Source organism: Pan troglodytes, chromosome 13, assembly GCF_028858775.2.
Source record: "Pan troglodytes isolate AG18354 chromosome 13, NHGRI_mPanTro3-v2.0_pri, whole genome shotgun sequence".
NCBI lineage: Eukaryota > Metazoa > Chordata > Mammalia > Primates > Hominidae > Pan > Pan troglodytes.
In genome coordinates this window covers 6,095,559-6,119,251 of record NC_072411.2, presented here as the reverse complement: position 1 = coordinate 6,119,251, position 23,693 = coordinate 6,095,559, and positions in this window count along the sequence as shown.

Below are 23,693 nucleotides of genomic sequence, written 5' to 3'. Positions count from 1 at the left end.
AGTGTAGATGTTTCCATGTTTATACAGAAAACGGTGTAGATATTTCCACTTTTATACAGATGGTAGTGTAGTTAGTTCCATGATTATGGAGATGGCGGTGTAGATATTTTCATGTTCATAGAGATGGCGGTGTAGATATTTCCATGTTTATTGAGATTGCGGAGTAGATATTTCCATGTTTTTAGAGATAGCTGTGTAGGTATTTCCATGTTTATAGAGATAGCACTGTAGATATTTCCATGTTTATACAGATGGCTGTGTAGATATTTCCATGTGTATACAGACGACAGTGTATATATTTCCATGTTTATAGAGATACGGTTGTAGATTTTCCATGTTTATACAGATAGCGGTGTAGATATCTCCATGTTTATACAGATAGCAGTGTCGATATTTGCATGTTTATACAGACAGCGGTGGAGATATTTCCATCTTTATGCAGATAGCGATGCAGATATTTCCATGTTTATACAGACAGCGTTGCAGATATTTCCATCTTTATGCAGATAGCGATGCAGACATTTCCATGTTTATACAGATAGCGGTGTAGATATTTCCATGTTTATAGAGATAGCGGTGCAGATATTTCCCTGTTTATACTGATAGCGCTGTAGATATTTCCATGTTTATACAGATAGCGGTGCAGATATTTCCATGTTTATAAGGAGAGCGGTGTTGGTATTTCCATGTTTATAGTGATAGCGGTGTAGATATTTCCATGTTTATACAGATAGCGGTGTATGTATTTCCATGTTTATTTGGATAGCGGTGTAGATATTTCCATATTTATACAGATAGAAGTGTGGATATTTCCATCTTTATACAGATAGCGTTGTAGATATTTCCATGTTTACACAGATAGTGGGGTAAATATTTGCATGTTTGCACAGATAGCGTTGCAGTTACTTACATGTTTATAGTGATAGCGGTGTAGATATTTCCATGTTTTTACGGATAGTGGTGTTGATATTTCCATGTTTATAAAGATAGCGGTGTAGGTATTTCCATGTTTATACAGACAGCGGTGTAGGTATTTCCATGTTTATACAGATACCGGTGTAGATATTTCCTTGTTTATAGAGACGGCTGTGTAGATATTTCCATGTTTATTCAAATGGCGTTGTAGATATTTCCATGTTTATACAGATCGTGGTGTCGATATTTCCATGTTTACAGAGAGAGCGGTGTAGATATTTCAATCTTTGCACAGATTGCGGTGTAGATATTTCCATGTTTCCAGAGATAGCGATGTAGATATTTCAATCTTTGCACAGATTGCGGTGTAGATATTTCCATCTTTACACAGATAGCGGTGTAGATATTTCCAAGTTTACAAAGATAGCTGTGTAGATATTTCCATGTTTACACAGATAGAGTTGTAGATGTTTACAAAGATAGCGTTGTAGATATTTCCATGTTTACAAAGATAGCATTGTAAATATTTCCATGTTTATACAGACAGCGGTGTAGGTATTTCCATGTTTATACAGAAAGCGGTGTACATATTTCCATGTTTATACAGATAGCGCTGTATTTATTTACATGTTTATACAGATAGTAATGTAGATATTTCCATGATTCTACAGATAGAGGTGTAGATATTTCCATGTTTACAAAGATAGCGGTGTAGATATTTCCATGTTTATACAGATGGCTGTGTAGATATTTCCATGGGTATAGATATGGCTGTCTAGATATTTCCATGTTTATTGAGATGTTGGTGTAGATATATACATGTTTATACAGATGACTGCGTAGATATTTGCATGTTTATACAGATGGCGGTGTAGTTATTTCCATGTTAATACAGATAGCGCTGTAGATATTTCCATGTTTATATAGATAGCGGTGTAGAAATTTCCATGTTTATAGAGATAGCGGTGCAGGTATTTCCATATTTATACAGATAGCTTGGTAGATATTTCCATGTATATACAGATAGCTGTGTAGATATTTCCATGTTTATACAGATAGCAGTGCAGTTATCTCCATGATTATACAGATCGCGGTGTAGATATTTCCATGTTTATACAGATAGCGGTGTAGATATTTCCATGTTTATAAAGGTAGCGGTGTAGATATTTCCATGTTTATACAGATAGCGGTGTTGGTATTTCCATGTTTATTCAGATAACGGTGTAGATATTTCCATGTTTATCTAGCTCGCGGTGTAGTTATTTACATCTTAAACAGATGGCAGTGTAGAAATTTCCATGTTTATACAGATGGTGCTGTAGATAATTCCATGTTTATGGAGATGGCAGTGTAGATATTTACATGTTTATAGAGATGGCGGTGTACATGTTTCCATGTTTATAGAGATAGTGGTGTAGATAATTCCATGTTTATAGAGATAGCGGTGTAGGTAATTCCATGTTTATAAAGATAGCGGTGTTGTTATTTCCATGTTGGTACAGATGGCTGTATAGATATTTCCATGTGTATACAGATGGCAGTATAGGTATTTCCATGTTTACACAGATGGCAGTGTAGGTATTTCCAAATTTATACAGATGGTGGTGTAGATATTTCCATGTTTACAGACGACTGTGTAGATATTTTCATGTTTACACAGATCACTGTGTAGATATTTCTATGTTTTTACAGATGGTGGTGTAGATATTTCCGTGTTTATACAGATACCGGTGTAGATATTTCCATATTTATACAGATGTCAGTGTATAGATTTCCATGTTTACACAGATAGCAGTGTAGATGTTTCCATGTTTATACTGATGGCGTTGTAGATATTTCCATGTTTATACAGATGACTGTGTACATATTTCCATGTTTTTACAAATGGAGGTGTAGATACTTCCATGTTTATAGAGATGGCAGTGTGGATATTTCCATGATTATACAAATGGCGGTGCTGATATTTCCATGTTTATAGAGATGGCGGTATAGATATTTCCATGTTTATACAGATGGTGTAGATATTTAGATGTTTATGCAGATGGAGATGTAGATATTTCGAAATTTAGAGAGATAGCCGTGTAGATATTTCCATATTTATACAGAAAGCGGTGTAGATATTTCCATGTTTGTACACATGACGGTGTAGATATTTCCAGGTTTATGCAGATGGCGGTGTAGATATTTCCATGTTTATAGAGATAACGATGTAGTTATTTCTATGTTTTTACAGATAGCGATGTAGATATTTCCATATTTATAGAGATAGCGGGGTAGTTATTTCCATATTTATACATATAGCGTTGTAAACATTTCCATGTTTATGCAGATAACGATGTAGATATTTCCATGTTTATACAGTTAGTGTTGTAGATATTTCCATGTTTATAGAGATAGCGGTGTTGGTAATTCCATGTTTATAGAGATAGCAGTGTAGTTATTTCCATGTTGATAAAGATGGCTGTGTAGGTATTTCCATGTGTATACAGATTGCAGTGTAGTTATTTCCATGTGTACACAGATGGCAGTGTAGTTATTTCGAAGTTTATACAGATGGTGGTGTAGATATTTCCATGTTTATACAGATGTCTCTGAAGATATTTCCATGTTCTTACAGATGGCGGTGTAGTTATTTCAATGTTTATAGAGACAGCGGTGTAGATATTTCCATGTTTATACAGATAGAGGTGTAGATATTTCCATATTTATACAGAAAGTGGTGGAGATATTTCCATGTTTATACAGATGACGATGAAGATATTTCCACGTTTTTCAGATGGCAGTGCAGATATTTCCATGTTTAAAGAGATAGCAGTGCAGTTATTTCTATGTTTATGCAGATAGCGATGTAGATATTTCCATGTTTATAGAGATAGCGTTGTAGTTATTTCCATATTTATACATATAGCGGTGTAGATATTTCCATGTTTATACAGATAGTGGTGTTGATATTTCCATGTTTATACAGATAGCGGTGTAGATATTTCCATGTTTATACACACAAGAGGGGAGATATTTCCATGTTTATACAGATAGCGGTGTAGATATTTCCAGGTTTATACAGATAGCGGTGTAGATATTTCCATGTTTATAGAGATAGCGGGGTAGATATTTGCATGTTAATACAGATGGCAGTGTAGATGTTTCCATGTGTATACACATGGCAGTGTAGATATTTCCATGTTTATACAGATGGAGGTGTAGATATTTCCATGTTTATACAGATGACTGTGTAAATATTTCCATGTTTTTACAGATGGCGGTGTAGATATTTCCATGTTTATACAGATGGCAGTTTGGCTATTTCCATGTTTATACAGATAATGGTGTAGATATTTCCATATTTATAGAGATGGCTGTGTAGATATTTCCATGTTTATACAGATGGCGGTGTAGATAATTCCACGTTTATATAGATGACGGTGTAGATATTTCCATGTTTATACACATGGCGGTGTAGATATTTCCATGTTTTTACAGATTGCTGTGTAAATATTTCCATGTTTATAGATAGTGTTGTAGATATTTCCATGTTTACACAGACAGCGGTGTAGATATTTCCATCTTTGCACCGATTGCGGTGTAGAAATTTTCATCTTTAAACAGGTAGTGGTGTAGTTATTTCCATGTTTATAGAGATTGCGGTGTAGATATTTCCACATTTACACAGATAACGGTGTAGCTATTTCCATATTTATAGAGATGCCTGTGTAGATGTTTCCATGTTTATACAGATGGCATTGTAGCCATTTCCATGTTTATACAGATAGTGGGGTAGAAATTTCCATGTTTATACAGATGACTGTGTAGTTATTTCCAAGTTTATGCAGATGTCGGTGTACAAATTTCCATGTTTATACAGATAGCGGTGTGCATATTTCCATGTATATACAGATAGCGCTGTAGATATTTCCATGTTTATACCGATAGCGGTGGAGGTATTTACATGTTTATGCAAATGGCGGTGTAGATGTTTCCATGTTTATACAATTAGCGGTGTAGGTATTTCCATGTTTATAGAGATAGCGGTGTAGATATTTCCATGTTTATACAGATGGCTGTGTAGTTATTTCCATGTGTATACAGATGGCACTGCAGATATTTCCATGTGTGTACAGATGTCACTGTAGATATTTCCATGTTTATAGAGATGGCGGTATAGATATTTCCGTGTTTATACACATAGCGGTGTGGATATTTCCAGGACTATACAGATACCGGTTTAGCTATTTCCATGTTTATAGAGATAGCGGTGTAGATATTTCCATGTTCATTCTGATGGAGGTGTGGATATTTCCATGTTTATACAGATGACTTTGTACATATTTCCATGTTTTTACAGATGGCGGTGTAGATATTGCCATGTTTATGCAGACGGCAGTGTGGATATTTCCATGATTATACAGATGGCGGTGCTGATATTTTCATATTTATACAGCTGGCGGTGTAGATATTTCCATGTTTATACAGATAGCGCTATGGCTATTTCAAAGTTTAAACAGGTAACGGTGTGGCTGTTTCCATACTTATAGAGATGGCTGAGTAGATAATCCATGTTTATACAGATGGCGTTGTAGATATTTCCATGTTTATACAGATAGCAGTGGAAATATTTCCATGTTTATACAGATGGCGGTATAGATATTTCCATGTTTATACAGATAGCGGTATAGGTATTTCCATGTTTATAGAGATAGCGGTGTAGATATTTCCATGTTTATACAGATGGCTGTGTAGATATTTCCATGTTTATACAGATGGCAGTGTAGATATTTCCATGTTTATACAGGTGGAGGTGTAGATATTTCCATGTTTATACAGATAGCGGTGTGGCTATTTCCATGTTTATACAGGTAGCAGTGTAGGTATTTCCACGTTTATAGAGATGGCTGTGTATATATTTCCATGTTTATACAGAAGGCAGTGTAGATATTTCCATGTTTATACTGATGGTGGTGTAGATATTTCCGTGTTAATACAGATGACTGTGTACTTATTTCCATGTTTAAACAGATGGCGGTGTAGATATTTCCATGTTTATAGAGATACCCGTGTAGATATTTCTATGTTTATACAGATAACGGTGTAGGAATTTCCATGTTTATAGAGATAGCCGTGTAGATATTTCCATATTTATAAAGATATCGCTGTAGATATTTCTAGGTTTATACAGATTGCGGTGTAGATATTTCCATCTTTCTACAGATGGCTTTGTAGATATTTCTATGTTTATACAGATGGCGGTGAAGTTATTTCCATGTTTATACAGATGGCGATGTAGTTATTTCCTTGTTTATGTAGATGGCGGTGTAGATATTTCCATGATAATACAGATAGCGATGTAGATATTTTCCTGTTTATACAGATGGCGATGTAGATATTTCCATGTTTATAAAGATAGCGGTGTAGATAGTTCCATGTTTATACAGATAGCGGTGGAGATGATTCCATGTTTTTACAGATAGCGATGTAGATATTTCCGTGTTTATATAGATAGTGGTGTAGATATTTGCATGTTTATACAGATAGCATTGTAGGTATTTCCATGTTTATTCAGATAGCGGTGTAGATATTTCCATGTTTATAGAGATAGCGGAGTAGGTATTTCCAAGTTTATACAGATAGTGGTGTAGATATTTCCAGGTTTATACAGATAGCGGTGTAGGTATTTCCATCTTTATACAGATGACGATGTAGATATTTCCATGTTTATACAAATGACTGTGTAGATATTTCCACGTTTACACAGATGGCGGTATAGATATTTTCATGTTTATACAGATAGCAGTGTAGTTCATTCTATGTTTATACAGATAGCGGTGTAGATATCTCCATGGTTATAGAGATAGTGGTGTAGTTATTTCCATATTTATACATATAGAGGTGTAGATATTTCCATGATTATACAGACAGCGGTGTAGTTATTTCCATGTTTATACAGATAGCGGTGTGGCTATTTCCATTTTTATACACATAGCGGTGTAGATATTTCCATGTTTATGCAGATGGTGGTGTAGATATTTCCATGTTTACAGAGATAGTAGTGTAGATATTTCCATCTTTTCACAGATTGCTGTGTAGATATTTCCATCTTTATACAGATATCGGTGTAGATATTTCCATGTTTACACAGATAGCTGTGTAGATATTTCCATGTTTACACAGATAGCGTTGTAGATATTTCCATGTTTATACAGATAGCCTTGTAGATATTTCTATGTTTATAAAGACAGCGGTGTAGATATTTACATGTTTATACAGATGGCGGTATAGATATTTCCATATTTATACAGTTGGCAGTGGAGATATTTCCATGTTTATACAGATAGCGGTGGAGATATTTCCATGGATATACAGATGGCGGTGGAGATATTTACATATTTACACAGATAGCGGTGGAAATATTTCCATGGATATACAGATGGCAGTGGAGATATTTACATATTTACACAGATAGCGGTGTAGATATTTCAAAGTTTATACAGATAGTGGTATAGATATTTCCATGTTTATACAGACAGTGGTGTAGATATTTCCATGTTTATACAGATAGCGGTGTAGATATTTCCATGTTTACACAGATAGCGGTGTAGATATTTCCAACTTTGCACAGATTGCTGTGTAGAAATTTCCCTCTTAAAACATGTAGCGGTGTAGATATTTACATGTTTATAGAGATAGCGGTGTAGATATTTCCACATTTATTTAGATAGCGGTGTAGATATTTCCATGTTTACAGAGATAGCGGTGTAGGTATTTCCTTCTTTGCACAGATTGCGGTGTATGTATTGCCAAATTTACACAGATAGCGGTGTAGATATTTCCAAGTTTACACAGATAGCTGTGTAGATATTTCCACGTTTACAGAGATAGCATTGTAGACATTTCCATGTTTATACAGATTGCGGTGTAGTTATTTCCATGTTTATACACATATCGGTGTACATATTTCCATGTTTATACAGATAGCGGTGTAGATATTTCCATGTTTATGCAGATGGTGGTGTAGATATTTCCACGTTTACAGAGATAGCATTGTAGACATTTCCATGTTTATACATATGGCGGTGTAGATATTTCCATGTTTAGAGAGATAGCCATTAAGATATTTCCATGTTTATACAGACAGCGGCGTAGACATTTCCATGTTCATAGAGATAGCGGTGTAGATATTTCCATAGTTACACAGATAGCAGTGTAGATATTTCCATGTTTATACAGATAGCGGTGTAGATGTTTCCATGTTTATACAGATAGCGGTGTAGATATATCCATGTTTATACAGATCGTGGTGTATATATTTCCATGTTTATACAGATATTGGTGTAGATATTTCCATGTTTATACAGATAGCGGTGTAGATATATCCATGTTTATACAGATCGTGGTGTATATATTTCCATGTTTATACAGATAGTGGTGTAGATATTTCCATGTTTATGCAGATAGCGGTGTAGATATTTCCAAATTTACAGAGATAGAGGTGTAGATATTTCCATATTTGCACAGATTGCTGTGTACATATTTCCACGTTTATACAGATAACGGTGTAGATATTTCCATGTTTAAACAGATAGCGGTGTAGACATTTCCATGTTTGTAGAGATAGCGGTGTAGATATTTCCATATTTATACAGAATGTGGTGTAGATACTTCCATGTTTATACAGATAGCGGTGTAGATGTTCCATGTTTATACAGATAGCGGTGTAGCTATTTGCATGTTTACAGAGATAGAGTTGTAGATATTTCCATATTTGCACAGATTGCCGTGTAGATATTTCCACCTTCACACAGATAACGGTGTACGTATTTGCATGTTTACACAGACAGCTGAGTAGATATTTCCATGTTTACACAGATAGTGTTGAAGATATTTCCATGTTTATACAGATAAAGTTGTAGATATTTCCACGTTTATAGAGATGGCGATGTAGATACTTCCTTTTTTAGGTAGATGTGCGGTGTAGATTTTTCCATGTTTATAGAGATGGCGGTGTATACATTTCCATGTTTATAGAGATAGCGGTGCAGATATTTCCTTGTTTACAAAGATAGCGGTGTAGGTATTTCCGTGTTTATAGAGATAGCGGAGTAGATATTTCCATGTTTATACAGATAGCATTGTAGACATTTCCAAGTTTATACAGATAGCTGTGTTGGTATTTCCAAGTTTATATATATAGCGGTGTAGATATTTCCATGTTTACACAGCTCGCGGTGTAGATATTTACATCTTTATACAGATGGCAGTGTAGATATTTCCATGTTTATACAGATGGCATTGTACATAGTTCCATGTTTATGGAAACGGAAGTGTAGATATTTCCATGTTTATAGAGATAGTGGTGCAGGTATCTCCATGTTTATAGAGATAACGGTGTAGATATTTCCATGATTATACAGATGGTTGTGTAGATATTTCCATGTGTAAACAGATGGCACTGTAGGTATTTCCATGTTTATACAGATGGCAGTGTAGATATTTCCATGTTTATAAAGATAGCAGTGTAGACATATACATGATTATAGAGATCGCGGTGTAGCTATATCCATGTTCATACAGATGGGGTTGTAGATCTGTATACGGTGAAGATATTTCCATGTTTTTAGTGATAGCCATGTAGATATTTCCATGTATATACAGATAGCGGTTTTGACAATTCCATGTTTATAGAGATAGCGGTGTAGATATTTCCATATTTATACAGATAGCGGAGTAGACATTTCCATGTTTATACAGATAGCAGTGTAGAAATTTCCATGTTTATACAGATAGCGTTATAGATATATCCATGTTTATACAGACTGTGGTGTAGATATTTCCATGTTTATACAGATAGCGGTGTAGATATTTCCATGTTTATACAGATACTGGTGTAGATATTTCCATGTTTACAGAGACAGAGGTGTAGATATTTCCATCTTCACACTGATTGCGGTGTACATATTTCCAGGTTTACACAGACAGCTGTATAGGTATTTCCATGTTTACACAGATAGTGTTGTAGATATTTCCATGTTTATAGAGATTGCAGTGTAGATATTTCCAGGTTTATACACATAGCGGTGTAGATATTTACATGTCTATAGAGGTAGCAGTGTAGGTATTTCCATATTTATACAGATTGCGGTGTAGATATTTCCATATTTATACAGATGGTGGTGCAGATATTTTCATGTTTATACAGATGACTGTGAAGTTATTTCCATGTTTATACATATGTCAGTGTAGATATTTTCATGCTTATAGAGATAACGATGTAGATATTTCCATGTTTATACACATAGCGGTGTAGACATTTCCAAGTTTAGAGAGACAGCGTTGTAGATATTTCCATATTTATACAGAAAGCTGTGTACATCTTTCCAGGTTTATACAGATAGCAGTGTAGATATTTCCATGTTTATACAGATAGTGGTGTAGATATTTCCATGTTTATAGAGATGGCGTTGTAGGTATTTCCATGTTTATAGAGATAGCGGTGTAGATATTTCCATGATTATACAACTCGCAGTGCAGATATTTCCATCTTTATAGAGATGGCAGTGGAGATTTTTCATGTTTATACAGATAGTGGTGTAGATATTTCCATGTTTTAACAGATGGCGGTGTAGATACAGCCATGTTTCTGAAGATGGCGGTGTAGATATTTTTATGTTTATAGAGATGGCGGTGTAGATAATTCCATGTTTATAGAGATTGCGATGTAGATATTTCCATGTTTATAGAGAAAGCGGTGTTGGTATTTCCATGTTTATAGAGATAGCGGTGTAGATATTTACATATTTCTACAGATAGCGGTGTAGGTATTTCCATGTTTATACAGATGGCGGTGTACATACACCCTTGTTTCTGAAGACGGCGGTGTAGATATTTTCATGTTTATAGAGATGACGGTGTAGATAAATCCATGTTTATAGAGATAGCGGTGTAGATATTTCCATATTTCTACAGATAGCGGTGTAGGTATTTCCATGTTTATAAAGATGGCGGTGTAGATATTTCCATGTTTCTACATGTGGCGGTGTAGATATTTCCTTGTTTATACAGATAGCGGTATAGATATTTCCATGTTTATACAGATAGCGTTGTAGATATTTCCATGTTTATACAGATGGCTGTGCCGATATTTCCATGTTTATACAGAGTTCTCTGTAGATATTTCCATGTTTATATAGATGACAGTGTAGATATTTCCAGGTTTATACAGATGACTGTGTAGATATTTCCATGTTAACACAGATGGCGGTGTAGATATTTCCATGTTTATAGAGATAGCGTTGTAGATATTTCCATGTTTATACAGATAGCGGTGTAGATATTTCCATGTTTATACAGATAGCGGTGTAGATATTTCCATGTTTATACAGATAGCGGTGGAGATATTTCCCTGTTTATACAGATAGCGATGTAGATATTTCCATGTTTATACAGATAGCGGTGTAGATATTTCCATCTCTATACAGATAGCGGTGGAGATATTTCCATGTTTGTAGCGATTTTGGTGTTGATATGTCCATGTTTATAGAGATAGCGCTGTGGGTATTTGCTTGTTTATAGAGATAGTTGTGTAGATACATCCATGTTTATACAGATGGCTGTGTAGATATTTCCATGTGTATACAGGTGACTCTGTAGATATTTGTATGTTTACACAAATGGCAGTGTAGATATTTCCATATTTATAGAGATAGCGGTGTAGATATATCCATGTTTATACAGAAAGCGATGCAGATATTTCCATGTTTATACAGATAGTGGCATAGATATTTCCATGTTTACAGAGATAGCAGTGTAGATATTTCCATCTTTGCACAGATTGCGGTGTAGATATTTCCATCTTTACACAGATAGCGGTGTAGATATTTTCATATTTATACAGATCGTGGTGTACATAATTCCATCTTTCCACAGATGGCAGTTTTGGTATTTCCATGTTTATACAGATGACAGTGTAGATATTTCCATGTTTATACAGATAGCGGTGTAGATATTTCCATGTTTATAGAGATAGCTTTGTAGATATTTCCATGTTTATACAGATGGCGGTGTAGATATTTCCATGTTTATACAGATCGCGGTGTAGATATTTCCATGTTTATACAGATCGCGGTGTAGGTATTTCCATGTTTATACAGATAGCATTGTAGATATTTACATGTTTTTACAGATATCGGTGTAGATATTTCCATGTTTACACAGATTGCGTTGTAGATATTTCCATCTTTCTACAGATGGCATTGTAGATATTTTCATGTTTATACAGATGGCGGTGTACATACACCCTTGTTTCTGAAGATGGCGGTGTAGATATTTTCATGTTTATAGAGATGGCGGTGTAGATAATTCCATGTTTATAGAGATTGTGATGTAGATATTTAAATATTTATAGAGAAAGCGGTGTTGGTATTTCCATGTTTATAGAGATATCGGTGTAGATATTTCCATATTTCTACTTATAGCGGTGTAGTTATTTCCATGTTTATACAGATGGCGGTGTAGATATTTCCATGTTTATACAGATGGCTGTGACGATATTTCCATGTTTATACAGAGTTCTCTGTAGATATTTCCATGTTTATATAGATGACAGTGTAGATATTTCCAGGTTTATACAGATGACTGTGTAGATATTTCCATGTTAACACAGATGGCGGTGTAGATATTTCCATGTTTATAGAGACAGCGTTGTAGATATTTCCATGTTTATACAGATAGCGGTGTAGATATTTCCATGTTTATACAGATAGCGGTGTAGATATTTCCATGTTTACACAGATAGTGGTGGAGATATTTCCCTGTTTATACAGATAGCGATGTAGATATTCCCATGTTTATACAGATAGCGGTGAAGATATTTCCATCTCTATACAGATAGCGGTGGAGATATTTCCATGTTTATAGAGACTGCGGAACAGATATTTCCATGTTTATACAGATAGCGGTGTAGATATTTCCATGTTTATACAGATAGCGGTGGAGATATTTCCCTGTTTATACAGAAAGCGATGTAGATATTTCCATGTTTATACAGATAGCGGTGTAGATATTTCCATGTTTTCAGAGATAGCGGTGTAGATATTTCCCTCTTTGCACAGATTGCCGTGTAGATATTTCCATTTTTACACAGATACCTGTTTAGATATTTCCAAGTTTACACAGATAGCTGTGTAGATATTTCCATGTTTACAAAGATTGCATTGTAGATATTTCCATGTTTATACAGATAGCAGTGTAGATATTTCCATGTTTATACAGATAGCGGTGTAGATATTTCCAAGTTTATACAGATAGTGGTGGAGATATTTCGCTTTTTATACAGATTGCGATGTAGATATTTCCATGTTTATACAGATAGCGGTGTAGATATTTCCATGTTTATAGAGATAGCAGTGTAGATATTTCCATGTTTATACAGATGGCTGTGTAGATATTTCCATGTTTATACAGATAGCGGTGCAGATATTTCCATCTTTATACAGATAGCGGTGTAGATATTTCCATGTTTATACAGATGGCGGTGTAGATAGTTCCATGTTTATGGAGATGTCGGTGTAGATATTTTCATGTTTATATAGATGGCGGTGTAGATATTTCCATGTTTGTAGAGATTGTGGTATTGATATTTCCATGTTTATAGAGATAGCGCTGTAGGTATTTCCTTGTTTATAGAGATAGTTGTGTAGATACATCCATGTTTATACAGATGTCTGTGTAGGTATTTCCATGTTTATGCAGATGGCGGTGTAGATATTTCCATGTGTATAGGGATGGCGGTGTAGTTATTTCTATGTTTATAGAGATAGCGGTGTAAATATTTCCATGCTTATAGCGATGGTGGTGTGAGTATTTTCCTGTTTGTAGAGATAACGGTGTAGATATTTCCATGTTTACAGAGATAGCATTGTAGATATTTCCATGTTTATACAGATTGCGGTGTAGATATTTCCATGTTTATACAGCTCGCGGTGTAGATTTTTCCATCTTTATACAGATGGCAGTGTAGATATTTCCATGTTTATACAGATAGCGGTGTAGATATTTACATGTCTATAGAGGTAGCGGTGTAGGTATTTCCATATTTATACAGATTGCGGTGTAGTTATTTCCATGTTTGCACAGATAGCATTGTAGATATTTCCTTGTTTATACAAATAGCGGTGTAGTTATTTCCATGTTTATACAGATAGTGGTGTAGATATTTCCATGTAAATACAGATGGCTGTGTAGATATTTCCATGTTTATTCATATGGCTGTGTAGATATTTCCATGTGTATACAGATGACTCTGTAGATATTTGTATGTTTACACAAATGGCGGTGTAGATATTTCCATATTTATACAGGTAGCGGTGTAGATATTTCTATGTTTATACAGATAACGGTGTAGATATATCCATGTTTATACAGATAGCGGTGGAGATATTTCCCTGTTTATACAGATAACAATGTAGATATTTCCAAGTTTATACAGATAGCGTTGTAGATATTTCCATGTTTATAGTGATAGCGGTGTAGATATTTCCATGTTTATACAGATGGCTGTGTAGATATTTCCATGTGTGTACTGATGGCAGTGTAGATATTTCCATGTTTATACAGATGACGCTGTAGATATTTCGATGTTTATACAGATGGCAGTGTAGATATTTCCATGTTTATACAGATAGCGGTGTAGATATTTCCATGTTTACAGAGATAGCGGTGTAGATATTTCCATCTTTGCACAGATTGCAGTGTAATTATTGCCAAATTTACACACATAGCGGTGTAGATATTTCCAAGTTTACACAGATAGCTGTGTAGATATTTCCATGTTTACAGAGATAGCTTTGTAGATATTTCCATGTTTATACGGATTGCGGTGTAGTTATTTCCATGTTGATACTGATAGCGGTGTAGATATTTCCATGTTTATACAGGTAGCAGTGTGGAAATACCCATGTTTATACACATCGCTTTGTAGACATTTCCATCTTTCTACAGATGTCAGTGTAGATATTTCCAAGTTTATACAGATGGCAGTGCAGTTATTTACATGTTTATACAGATGTCTGTGTAGATATTTCCATGTTTATGCAGATGGCGATGTAGATATTTCCATGTGTATAGGGATGGCGGTGTAGTTATTTCTATGTTTATAGAGATAGCGGTGTAAGTCTTTCCATGCTTATAGAGATGGTGGTGTAAGTATTTTCATGTTTATAGAGATAACGGTGTAGATATTTCCATGTATACAGAGATAGCATTGTAGATATTTCCATGTTTATACAGATTGCGGTGTACATATTTCCATGTTTATACAGCTCACGGTGTAGATATTTCCATCTTTATGCAGATGGAAGTGTAGATAATTCCATGTTTATACAGATAGCAGTGTAGATATTTACATGTCTATAGAGGTAACGGTGTAGATATTTCCATATTTATACAGGTTGCGGTGTAGATATTTCCATCTTTATACAGATGGCGGTGTAGATATTTCCATGTTTATACAGATGGCAGTGAAGATATTTCCATGTTTATACAAACAGTGGTGTAAATATTTCCATGTTTATACAGTTGGCGGTGTAGATACATCCATGTTTCTGAAGATGGCGGTGTAGATATTTTCATGTTTATAGAGATGGGGTGTAGATATTTCCATGTATATAGAGATTGCAGTGTAGATATTTCCAAGTATATAGAGAAATCGGTGTAGGTATTTCCATGTTTATAGAGATAGCGGTGTGGATATTTCCCTTTTATACAGATAGCAGTGTAGGTATTTCCATGTTTATACAGATGGCGGTGTAGATATTTCCTTGTTTATACAGATATCGGTGTAGATATTTCCGGGTTAATACAGAGAGCGGTGAAGATATTTCCACGTTTTACAGATAGTGGTGTAGGTATTTCCATCTTTATACAGATAGCGGTGCAGATATTTCCATGTTTACACAAATAGCCGTGTAGATATTTCTATGTTTATGCAGATAGAGTTGCAGATATTTCCATGTTTATAAAGATAGCGGTGCAGACATTTCCATGTTTATCCAGATAGCGGTGTGGCTATTTCCATGTTTATAGAGATAGCGGTGTGGGTATTTCCATGTTTATACAGATAGCGGTATAGATATTTCCATGTTTATAGAGATGACTGTCTAGATATTTCCATGTTTCTACAGCTTTCGGTGTAGATATTTCCATGTTTATACAGATGGTGGTGAAGATATTTCCATGTTTATACAGATGACTGTGAAGTTATTTCCATGTTTATACATATGTCAGTGTAGATATTTTCATGTTTATAGAGATAACGATGTAGATATTTCCATGTTTATACACATAGCGGTGAAGACATTTACATGTTTAGAGTGACAGCGTTGTAGATATTTCCATATTTATACAGATAGCTGTGTAGATTTTTCCAGGTTTATACAGATAGCGGTGTAGATATTTCCATGTTTATACAGATAGCGGTGTCGATATTTCCAGGTTTATAGAGATGGCGTTGTAGGTATTTCCATGTTTATAGAGATAGCGGTGTAGATATTTCCATGTTTACACAACTCGCAGTGCAGATATTTCCATCTTTATGCAGATGGCAGTGAAGATTTTTCCATGTTTATACAGATACTGGTGTAGATATTTCCATGTTTATACAGATGGTGGTGTAGATACAGCCATGTTTCTGAAGATGGCGGTGTAGATATTTTCATGTTTATAGAGATGGCGGTGGAGATAATTCCATGTTTATAGAGATTGCGATGTAGATATTTCCATGTTTATAGAGAAAGCGGTGTTGGTATTTCCATGTTTATAGAGATAGCGGTGTAGATATTTCCAGATTTCTACAGATAGCGGTGTAGGTATTTCCATGTTTATACAGATGGCGGTGTAGATATTTCCATGTTTCTACAGAAGGCGGTGTAGATATTTCCTTGTTTATACAGATAGCGGTGTAGATATTTCCATGTTTATACAGATAGCGGTGTAGATATTTCCATGTTTATACAGATAGCGGTGCAGATATTTCCATGTTTTCAGAGATAGCGGTGTAGATATTTCCCTCTTTGCACAGATTGCCGTGTAGATATTTCCATTTTTACACAGATACCTGTGTGGATATTTCCAAGTTTACACAGATAGGTATGTAGATATTTCCATGTTTACACAGATAGCGTTGTAGATATTTCCATGTTTATACAGATAGCGGTGAAGATATTTCCATGTTTTTACAGATAGCTGTGTAGATATTTCCATGTTTATACAGATAGCGGTTCAGATATTTCCCTGTTTATACAGATAGCGATGTAGATATTTCCATGTTTATACAGATAGCGGTGTAGATATTTCCATGTTTATAGAGACAGCAGTGTAGATATTTCCATGTTTATACAGATGGCTGTGTAGATATTTCCATGTTTATAGAGATAGCGGTGTAGATATTTCCATCTTTATACAGATAGCGGTGTTGATATTTCCATGTTTATACAGATGGCGGTGTAGATAGTTCCATGTTTATGGAGATGGCGGTGTAGATATTTTCATGTATATATAGATGGCGGTGTACATATTTGTATGTTTGTAGAGATTGTGGTGTTGATATTTTCATGTTTATAGAGATAGCGGTGTAGATATTTCCATATTTATACAGATAACGGTGTAGATATAACCATGTTTATACAGATAGCGATGTAGATATTTCCATGTTTATACAGATCGTGGCGTAGATATTTCCATGTTTACAGAGATAGCGGTGTAGATATTTCCATCTTTGCACAGATTGCGGTGTAGATATTTCCATCTTTACACAGATAGCGGTGTAGATATTTTCGTATTTATACAGATCGTGGTGTAGATATTTCCATCTTTCTACAGTTGGCAGTTTAGATATTTCCAGGTTTATACAGATGACAGTGTAGATATTTCCATGTTTATACAGATAGCGGTGTAGATATTATCATGTTTATAGAGATAGCTTAGTAGATATTTCCATGTTTATAGAGATAACGGTGTAGATATATCCATGTTTATTCAAGTATCGATGTAGATATTTCCAAGTTTATACAGATCGTGGTGAAGATATTTCCATCTTTATACAGATAGCGGTGTAGATATTTCCATGTTTATACAGATTGCGGTGAAGATATTTCCATCTTTATACAGATAGCGGTGTAGATATTTCCAAGTTTATAGAGATGGCGGTGTAGATATGTCCATCTTTCTACAAATGGCAGTGTAGATATTTCCATGTTTATAGAGATGGCGGTGTAGATATTTCCATTTTTATATAATTGGCAGTGTAGATATTTTCTTGTTTATGTAGATGGCGTTGTAGATATCTCCATGTTTAAAGAGATGGCAGTGTATATATTTCCATGTTGATGGAGATATTGGTGTAGATATATCCATGTTTATAGTGATAGCAGTGTAGTTATTTCCATGTTTATAAAGATAGCGGTGTAGATATTTCCAGGTTTCTACAGATAACTGTGTAGATATTTCCATGTTTGTACAGATGGCATTGTAGATATTTCCATGTTTATATAGATGGTGGTGTAGATATTTCCATGTTTTTACAGATATCGGTGTAGATATTTCCATGTTTACACAGATTGTGTTGTAGATATTTCCATCTTTCTACAGATGGCGTTGTAGATATTTCCATGTTTATACAGATGGCGGTGTAGATATTTCCATGTTTATATAGATGGTGGTGTAGATATTACCATGTTTATACAGATAGCAGTGTAGATATTTCCATGTTTATACAGATCGTCGTGAAGATATTTTCATGTTTATACAGATCGCGGTGTAGATATTTCCATGTTTATACAGATCACGGTGTAGATATTTCCATGTTTCTACAGATAGCAGTGTAGATATTTCCATTTTTAAAGAGATAGCGGTTTTGATACTTCATATTTATACAGATAGCGGTGTAGATATTTTCATGTTTATGTAGATTGCGGTAGAGATATGTCCATGTTTATACAGATAGCAATGGAGATATTTCCACGTTAATACACATAGCGGTGTAGATATTTCCATGTTTATACAGATAGCGGTGTAGATATTTCCATGTTTATTCAGATGGCTGTGTCGATATTTCCATGTATATACAGATGGTATTGTAGGTATTTCCATGTTAATACAGATGGTGGTGCCGATATTTCCATGTTTATTCAGATGACAGTGTAAATAATTCCATGTTTTTACAGATGGCAGTGTAGATATTTCAATGTTTATAGAGATGGCGCTGTAGATATTTCCATGTTTATACAGATAGCGGTGTAGATATTTCCATGTTTATGCAGATGGTTGTGCCGATATTTCCATGGTTATACAGAGTTCTCTGTAGATATTTCCATGTTTACATAGATGACAGTGTAGGTATTTCCTGGTTTATACAGATGACTGTGTAGATATTTCCATGTTAATACAGATGGCGGTGTAGACATTTCCATGTTTATAGTGATAGCGGTTTAAATATTTCGATCTTTATACAGATAGTGGTGTAGATATTTCCATGTTTATACAGATGGCGGTGTAGATACAGCCATGTTTCTGAATATGGCAGTGCAGATATTTTCATGTTTACATAGATGGTGGTGTAGATATTTCCAAGTTTACAGAGATTGCGGTGTAGATATTTCCATGTTTATAGTGCAAGTGGTGTAGGTATTTCCATGTTTATAGAGATAGCGGTATAAACATTTCCATATTTATACAGATAGAGGTGAAGGTATTTCCATGTTTATACAGATGGCGGTGTAGATATTTCCATGTTTCTAAAGATGGCGGTTTAGATATGTCCTTGTTTATACAGATAGCGGTGTAGATATTTCCATGTATATACAGATGTCTGTGTAGATATTTCCATGTTTACACAGATAGCGGTGGAGATATTTCCCTGTTTATACATATAGCGATGTAGATATTTCCATGTTTATACAGATAGCGGTGTAGATATTTCCATGTTTACAGAGATAGCGGTGTAGATATTTCCATGTTTATACAGATGGCTGTGTAGATATTTCCATGTGTATATAGATGGCATTTCCGTGTTTATACAGATTGCGCTGCAGTTATTTCCATGTTGATACAGATAGCGGTGTAGATATTTCCATGTTTATACAGGTAGCTGTGTAGAAATTCCCATGTTTATACAGATCACTTTGTAGACATTTCCATTTTTCTACAGATGTCAGTGTAGATATTTCCAAGTTTATACAGATGGTAGTGTAGGTATTTCCATGTTTATTCAGATGTCTGTGTAGATATTTCCATGTTTATTCAGATGGCAGTGTAGGTATTTCCAAGTTTATACAGATGTCTGTGTAGATATTTCCATGTTTATTCAGATGGCGGTGTAGATATTTCCATGTTTATAGAGATGGCTGTGTAATTATTTCTATGTTTATAGAGATAGCGGTATAAATATCTCCATGTTTATAGAGATGGTGGTGTAACTATTTTCATGTTTATAGACATAGTGGTGTAGATATTTCCATGTTTCTACAGATAACGGTGTTGTTATTTCCATGTTTATACATATAGCGGTGTAGATATTTCCATGTTTATACAGATCGCGGTGTAGATATTTCCATGTTTATACAGATCGCGGTGTAGGCATTTCCATGTTTATACAGATAGCGGTGTAGATATTTCCATGTTTATACAGATAGCGGTGTAGATATTTCCATGTTTATAGAGATTGCGGTGTAGGTATTTCCATGTTTATAGACATAGCGTTGTAGATATTTCCATGTTTATATAGATGGCGTTGTAGGTATTTCCATGTTTATACCGACAGCGGTGTTGGTTTTTCCACGTTTATACAGATAGCGATGTTGATATTTCCATGTTTATACAGCTCGTGGTGCAGATATTTATATCTTTATGCAGATGGCATTGTAGATACTTCCTTATTCACCCAGATGGCGGTGTAGATGTTTCCATGTTTATACAGATGGCGGAGTAGTTATTTCCATGTTTATGGAGATGGCAGTGTAGATATTTTCATGTTTATAGAGATGGCGGTGTAGATATTTCCATGTTTATAGAGATAGCATTGTAGATATTTACATGTTTATACAGATGGCTGTGTAGATATTTCCATGTGTATACAGATGGCATTGTAGATATTTCCATGTTGATACAGATGACTATATAGGTATTTCCATGTTTTTACAGATGGCAGTGCAGATATTTCCATGTTTATAGAGATAGCGGTGTAGATATTTCCATGTATGTACAGATGGCGGTGTTGATATTACCATCTATACACAGATGGCCGTGTAGATATTTCCATGTTTATACAGATGGCGGCATAGATATTTCCATGGACATGCAGATGGCGGTGTAGATATTTCCATGTTTATACAGATAGCGGTGTAGATATTTCCATGTTTACACAGATGGTGGTGTAGATATTTCAGTGTTTATACACATGGCGGAGTAGATACTTCCATCTTTATGGAGATGGCTGTGTAGATATTTTCATGTTTATAGAGGTGGCGGTGTAGATATTTCCATATTTATAGAGTTAGCGGTGTACATATTTCCATCTTTCTACAGATGGCAGTGTAGATATTTCCATGTTTATACACATAGCGGTGTAGATAATTTCATGTTTACAGATATAGCGGTAAAGATATTTCCATCTTTGCACAGATTGTGGTGTAGACATTGCTAACTTTACACAGATAGCGGTGTAGATATTTCCAAGTTTACACAGATACCTGTGTCGATATTTCCATGTTTACAGAGATATCATTGTAGATATTTCCATGTTTATACAGATAGCGGTGTAGTTATTTATATGTTCATACAGATAGCGGTGTAGAAATTTTCCGGGTTATACTGATAGTGGTGTAGATATTTCCACGTTTTACAGATAGCTGTGTAGATATTTCCCTGTTTACACATATAGCATTGTAAATATTTCCATGTTTACACAGATAGCGTTGTAGACATTTAATTGTTTATAGAGATAGCGGTGTGGGTATTTCCATGTTTTTAAAGATACCGGTGTAGGTATTTCTGTGTTTATAAAGATAGCGGTGGAGATATTTCCATGTTTATACAGATAGCGGTGTAGTTATTTACATGTTGATACAGATAGCGGTGTAGAAATTTTCCGGGTTATACTGATAGTGGTGTAGATATTTCCACGTTTTACAGATAGCTGTGTAGATATTTCCCTGTTTACACAGATAGCATTGTAAATATATCCATGTTTACACAGATAGCTTTGTAGATATTTCCATGCTTACGCAGATTGCGGTGTAGATATTTCCAAGTTTACACAGATAGCTGTGTAGATATTTCCATGTTTACACAGATAGCGTTGTAGACATTTCATTGTTTATAGAGATAGCGGTGTGGGTATTTCCATGTTTTTAAAGATACCTGTGTAGGTATTTCTGTGTTTATAAAGATAGCGGTGGAGATATTTCCATGTTTATACAGATAGCGGTGTGAAAATTTCCATATTTATACAGATAGCTGTATAGATATTTCCATGTTTATAGAGACTGCGGTGTAGATATTTCCATCTTTGCACAGATTGCTGTGTAGATATTTCCATGTTTATACAGATTGCGGTGTAGTTATTTCCATGTTGATACTGATAGCGGTGTAGATATTTCCATGTTTATACACGTAGCGGTGTAGATATTCCCATGTTTCTACAGATGGCTTTGTAGATATTTCCATCTTTCTACAGATGTCAGTGTAGATATTTCCAAGATTATACAGATGTCTGTGTAGATATTTCCATGTTTATGCAGATGGCGGTGTAGATATTTCCATGTTTATAGAGATGACGGTGTAGTTATTTCTATGTTTATAGGTATAGCGGTGTAAATATTTCCATGTTTATAGAGATGGTGGTGTAAGTATTTTCATGTTTATAGAGATAGCGGTGTAGATATTTCCATGTTTATACAGATTGCGGTGTAGATATGTCCATGTTTATACAGAAAGCGGTGTATATATTTTCATGTTTTTACAGATAGCAGTGGAGATATTTCCATGTTTATAGAGACTGCGGTATAGGTATTTCCATGTTTATACAGATTGCGGTGTAGAAATTTCCATGTTTCCAGAGATAGCAGTGTAGATATTTCCATCTTTGCACAGATTGCTGTGTAGATATTTCCATTTTTACAGAGATTGCTGTGTAGATATTTCCAAGTTTACACAGATAGCTGTGTAGATATTTCCATGTTTACACAGACAGAGTTGTACATATTTCCATGTTTATACAGATAGCGGTGTAGATATTTCCATGTTTATACAGATAGTAGTGTAGATATTTCCATGTTTATACAGACAGCGGTGGAGATATTTCCATATTTATACAGATAACTGTGTAGATATTTGCATGTGTATACAGATAGCGGTGTAAATATTTCTATGTTTCTACAGATCATGGTGTAGATATTTCCATGTTTATAGAGATAGCGGTGTAGATATTTCCATGTTTATACTGATCACGGTGTAGATATTTCCATGTTTATACAGATCGCGGTGTAGATATTTCCATGTTTATACATATCATGGTGTAGATATTTCCATGTTTATACAGATCGCTGTGTTGATATTACCATGTTTAAAGGAATGGCGGTGCAAATATTTCCACGTTTATACAGATAGCGGTGTAGTTATTAGCATGTTTATACAGATAGCCGTGTAGGTATTTCCATGTATAAACAGATGTCTGTGTATATATTTCCATGTTTAAACAGATGGCGGTGTAGATATTTCCATGTTTATACAGATAG